The following is a 6,707-nucleotide window of genomic DNA, read 5'->3' on the forward strand; positions in this document are numbered from 1 at the left end:
TGGGAGAGTTTTGGAATACACTTCAACCCCCCCACAAAACGGCAGATACTGTATAAGTTAACCAAAGCACAAAACATTTAGTGTCGCCTTCCACTCTATGTCTATGGCCTGTGTTACTAGCGGCATGTATATGTAAGACACACTGTTGCTGACTTACACTAGTATTCTATAAAGGAATGTGAGTGCACAGATGGCATTATAGAATAGGCTCAACGCATGGCCTGGGGGCACCTAAAAAAAGGTGCCCACTTATAGAACTGCCTCCATAGTGCACAGAATGTTAACTGGAATTTTTACTGTTCACAGTAAACTTTTACCATGGTTGTGTGTTGTGTGTGTATATAGTCTACATTATACTGAAGAGCTGACATAGGAGATGTGCTAACCTTCATTTAGGAAAATTAAGGGCCTCTTTTACCAAGCTGCGCTAGAGGATCCCAGTGCGGTAATGTCGAAATAGCCTATTTACTTTAAGTGGGCTCCGTCGGCATTGCTGCACAGGAACCGCTAGTGTGGCTTGATAAAAGATGCCCTAAAGTAGCAAATAATTGATATTTGATTGACCATGGACAAGAAATACACATTTTGGATATAGGGACGTAAAGCAACTTAAATATGTAATCTAGATCATTATGATGGGATTCGGTGACTAGCTGATACATTAAGCTACAGGAATAAGCTTGTGACAGGTGTAGCTTTTTGCAAGGCTTCACAAGAAAAAAAAAAACAACAAAAATTAATTCAGTTTATGGTAATGGAAAATTTTGTTCTCTGTGGAGCAGATGTTTTGTAGTAAACACTGTCTCCATCCTATGTAAATAAACTGTTATTTCTGTTCAACATATGGGGCTCACTTATCCAAATTTGTGAGTAAGAACATTTATGGCAAAAAAGTTTTTCAAAATAATTGCAACTTCTGTTAACAAAATGCAACTCAGAGTCCTGAATACAATATCTCAGTAATAGGGGTATTAGTACCATACTCTTGCCTTCTCAAAAAGAAAATACACATCAACAAGAGATTACTGGCAAACCAAGGCAACATCTTTTTTTTTCTGAAACTTTTTTTTCCAGCAAAGCATAGCAGATGTTCCCTGAATATATATAACTGTTTTGGTTGTACCATGGAAAGATGGTATGGACTAAATTCAGTAAATGGTGCCAAAATTTGAGCGCCAATGCCAATAAAAATAAACACTGAGTGCTATTCTATAAATGGCTCTCCGAGTTAGGCACCATTTATAGAACAGCAATCAGAGCTGGGATTTGCACCCAATTTTGAGCATGAAGATTTACACCAACTGAAACCTGGTAAAATTCTCACACCTAGATTAGGTGCACATCTCCCATATTCTATAATGTTGTGCATCTTTAGAAAACGCCCCTGCGATAAACCGGATCCCACATTTTCTAACAAGATGGTGGCCACCAAAAGTTCAGATACCTCTGACCAATCTTCGGTGATATTAACAGAGTTAAGAGAGATTAAAGACTTAGTTTTGATGAGAACTATGAGGCCATCAAAGAATTACAAGAAGAAATGTGCACTCAAACGTCACAGTTTCATGACTTCCAACTAATGATGCAACTAATACGAGTGTAGTGGAGGAAAAAGTGAAAGCGGTGGATTCCAGTTCCAAAAGTATACAAAACCTGCAATGAGATTTTGAGGATCTGAGTACGACAATCATCGCCAACAACTTGTGAATTTTGGGATTGCATGAGACTGTTGAAAACGATAATTCAGCTGTTTTTGTGAACAAACTCATGATGGCACTACTGGCTGTACAATTGAACCGGCCTATTGAAGTGCAATGGGTATATCGTGTGCTTTTATTCAAGGAACAACACCAACGATATCCTCAACCTATTATGTTGAAATTACTTTGAAATCAGCAAGTCCTGCATATTTTATCTAAGGCTAAGGCGCCTCTTTCATGGCAGGGGAAGAAAATCCTTATTGTTCTGAATGTAAGCAAATCAATGGCAGAGAAACACAAGCAGTATCTGGATATACAAGAGAATCTCAAGGAAAATAAAGCACAATATGGTCTATTTTACCCTGTGATGATGCATATCACTCTTAACACCACTAAAAACTTGTAATGATCCAGCTAATCTCAGCCTATCTACACCAGAAAGGCTACTCCAATATGGATACCTGAAATCTTCCACACCAAGCTTTGTGTTGATCATTATCCAGGAAATTGTACACTTATTCCATACCTCTAGTATTCTGCTTTTAGGTGAGGACTATGAAGTGTAGGTTTAGTGTATTGCTCCTCTTGCTTTGCTTTGTTATGCATTGCATCAAGGTATTTTATTTGTATTGCAATATGTTATTATAACGCTACTTAGCTTCAGTGCTACTCTGTCTCAATGGATTTAGTGAAGAGAAATCTTGCCTCACCAATCTATTACATTTCTTTGAAGGGGTGAAAAAACATGTGGATAAAGGTGAACCGGTTGAATTGTGTATCTGGATTTTCAAAAGGCTTTTGACGAAGTACCTCATGAAAGACTCCAGAGGTAATTGGAGAGTCATGGGATAGGATGTAGTGTCTTATTGTGGATTAAAAACTGGTTAAAAGATAGAAAACAGAGAGTAGGGTTAAATGGTTAGTATTCTTAATGGAGAAGAGTAGATAGTGGGGTTCCCCAGGAGTCTGTGCTGGGACCGCTGCTTTTTAACATAATGATCTAGAGATGGGAGTAACTAGTAAGGTAATTAAATTTGCTGACGACATAAAGTTATTCAAAGCTGTTAAATTGCGAGAGGATTGTGAAAAATTACAAGAGGACCTTATGAGACGGGAGACTAGTCACCTTATAATTGAAAGAGAAAAACGCCTAGATTTCGACCCAAATCGGGAGATAGACGTTTATCTCACAAAAACGAATAAACCGGTATAATGGAAAGCCGATTTTGGACGTTTTCAACTGCACTCCATTGCGGAAGCGTACAAAGTTGAGGGGGGGGGGTGTCGGAGGCGTGGCGAAGGTGGAACTGGTGCATGGTTATCGGCCGAGGAGAGATGGGCACCTTTCGCCGATAATGGAAAAAAGTATACGTTTGTAGCTAGAATTTAGGGCACATTTCCTGGACCATGTTTTTTTCACGAATAAGGCCCCAAAAAGTGCCCTAAATGACCAGATTACCACCAGAGGGAATCGGGGATGACCTCCCCTGACTCCCCCAGTGGTCACTAACCCCCTCCCACCAAAAACATGATGTTTCACAACTTTTTATTTTCACCCTCAAATGTCATACCCACCTCCCTGGCAGCAGTATGCAGGTCCCTGGAGCAGTTGTTAGGGGGTGCAGTGGACTTCAGGCAGGTGGACCCAGGCCCATCCCCCCCCTACCTGTTACAATTGTGCTGCTTAATGCTTAGTCGTCCATCCCCCCCAAACCCACTGTACCCACATGTAGGTGCCCCCCTTCACCCCTTAGGGCTATAGTAATGGTGTAGACTTGTGGGCAGTGGGTTTTGAGGGGGATTTGGGGGGCTCAACACACAAGGGAAGGGTGCTATGCACCTGGGAGCTCTTTTACCTTTTTTTTGTTTTTGTAAAAGTGCCCCCTAGGGTGCCCGGTTGGTGTCCTGGCATGTGAGGGGGACCAGTGCACTACGAATCCTGGCCCCTCCCACGAACAAATGCCTTGGATTTATTCGTTTTTGAGCTGGGCGCTTTCATTTTCCATTATCACTGAAAAACAAAAACGCCCAGCTCACAAATTGTCGAATAAAACATGGACGTTTATTTTTTTTCGAAAATACGGTTCGGTCCGCCCCTTCATGGACCCATTCTCGGAGATAAACGCCCATGGAGATAGACGTTTTTGTTCAATTATGCCCCTCTAGGCTTCTAAATGGCAGATGACATTGAATTTGAACAAGTGCAAAGTGATGCATGTGGGAAAGAGGAACCTGAATTATAGCTACGTAATGTAAGGTTCCATGTTTGGAGTCACCGACCAAGAAAGGGATCTAGGCCTCGTCACTGATGATACGTTGAAATCCTCTGTTCAGTGTGCTGTGGCAGAAAAGAAAGCAAATAGAATATTAGGTATTATTAGGAAAGGAATGGAAAACAAAAATGAGGACATTATAATGCATTTGTATTGGTCCATGGTGCGACCACACCTCAAATATTGTGTTCAATTCTGGTCACCACATCTCAAAAAGGATGTGGAGGAGCATTTTCAAAAGAAACGTCCAAGTTGCGATTTGGACGTCTTTGCAAAACATCCAAATCCAGAGGGGGGAAAACTGTTTTCGAAAAAAAGATGGATGTCCATCTTTCGTTTCGAAAATACCGTCAGAGATGTCCAAATCCTTAAATTTGGTCGTCCCTAGATTTGGACGTCCCTAGACATGGACGTTTCTGACTTTCGTCGATTTTCGAAATCAAAGACATCCATGTCAAAAACATCCAAATGCAAGTCATTTGGAGGTGAGAGGAGCCAGCATTTGTAGTGCACTGGTCCCCCTGACATGCCAGGACATCAACCCGGCACCCTAGGGGGCACTGCAGTGGACTTCAGAAAATGGCATACAATTACAAGAAGCAGAAGTGAAAGTATCACTATATGCTGATGATATGGTGTTATATATGTCTATGGTTGAAATTTCACTTTCTAATCTGATGTCCCTCATTCAGTCGTCCAGTGGCGGAGGAAGGGGGAGGGGGGTGGGGCAGTCCGCCCCGGTTGCACGCTGCTGGGGGGGTGTCGGCTCCACTGGTTCCCTGCTCCCTCTGCCCCGGAACAGGAATGCCCCGGAACAGGTTACAGGGGTAGAGAGCAAGGAACCAGTGGAGCCGATGCAGCTCCCAGCGACGTGCACTTGGGGGCGCATCGGCCCTCTCGCCCGCCCCTCGCTTCCTAATTCATGTAAGAATGAGCTCTGGAGGGGGAGGGTGCGTGCCAAGGGGGGGGGGACGCCATGCTGCACCTGGCGGGGGGGGGGGGGGGGGGGTGCGCAGCAGCAACCCGCCCCGGGTGTCAGCCGCCCTTGCTACGGCACTGTTTAGTCCTCCAACATTTTGGGTTACAAGGTCAACTGGGAGAAATCAATTGTTCTACTGCTCAATGTACATTGTACTAATGGATTATTCACTTCATTTAACTTATAATGGAAGTCACAAGGAGCTAAATATCTGGGCATTAAATTTTATGCTAATGTTGATACCACCTTGATCATAGAACAAGAGCGTATCTTCGTTGCTAAAACTCTTACTTTTAAATGGTCCACTCTGAATCTCTCATGGTAGGAGTCAACTGGATACTTTATAGATGATGATGATAGTTATTGTTAATTATTCTATAAGGATGATTCCTTATCTGGCACCTCTCAGTTTTTATGCTTATATTGAACAATGTTTGAGTAACTTTTTATGGAATCACAAACGCCCTAGGATCACCCTAAATAAATTGAAATCTCCCAGGAAGCTGAACATGATTAATGTTCCTGATTTCTGATGGTAACGTATGGCTTTTATATTAAAACAGGGGATTTAGCGATTTGTCAAAGATGATTCAATGGAAATTCCACCTCAATGGCTCTCATTTGAAAAAGCATTTTTTCATCTACTGCTATTGCAACATTTGCTCGAGACATCACTTCCAAATAAGTTTAAAAACCATCCCACCATTGGGTCCAGCTTTGGAATGCATAGGCTCTCAACCTCAACCCCTAAATACAAAACTCTAACTCAACACTCGTGCTATAAAGTGGAGAAAAACCCTCAGAAACCAGTTGCAACTTGCCAAAGGTTTGGAGTGTGGTTACAGATCAGAAAATCTTTAAACCGTAATGCATGCTCAGTTTCTATCATTGGGTAAAAAACTCCACAGTGTCTCAGAGTATATTAACTCGTGTACAACTTCTCAATTTAAATTTCTTTATACTATTCCTTGAATAGGACCCTCTATGTCAACATTTCAACTTAACCCTCATAATTCGACAGCATCAAAATGAATGGAATATCGCTTAGCTTAATGCTGTCAGATAAAGCACTCTTGATTTAGCGTTCTATGGGGACCACCGTTTCACCCCAAAAGACAAGGCTTCATCAGGAACGAAGTGCTTAGGACCAATATTGAGGGTTGATAGTAGAAGCGCTCAAGATTTCAAAATGGCTTTATCTGACAGCATTAAGCTAAGTGATATTCCATTCACTTTGATGCTGTTGAATTATGACGGTTATGTTGAAATGTTGACATACAGGGTCATATTCAAGGAATGGTATAAAGAAATTTAGCACGAGTGTTGAGTTAGAGTTTTGTATATAGGGGTATTAGGTTACATATTTTCACTCTAATCTCATACTGCATTTTTGGGTGTCTCTTACCTCAACCTCATGGATAAAAAACAAACACCAATCACTCTGGTAAAATCAGAATATTAAAATCAATCAAGCTATAATATTTGGAAGACATGGGTACTACAGGGCATTCATACAGTGCAACAGCTATGTCCTGCCTGTAAATTTCTTTCATTTCAGGAACTGCAAAAGAAATATTATTTGTCTAATACCCTTCACTTTCAATGGAGACAATTGCAAGCTGAGTCTCAATAAATCTTCATCAATTTTTAAAGCCTTGAATACTACCCCTCCATCCTAGGATACGTTAATCTACTAAGGATTACTGGACATGCAGCATATCATATCTACAAAGCTCTTCATATTTATGCATCTAA

Source organism: Microcaecilia unicolor, chromosome 1, assembly GCF_901765095.1.
Source record: "Microcaecilia unicolor chromosome 1, aMicUni1.1, whole genome shotgun sequence".
Taxonomy (NCBI): domain Eukaryota; kingdom Metazoa; phylum Chordata; class Amphibia; order Gymnophiona; family Siphonopidae; genus Microcaecilia; species Microcaecilia unicolor.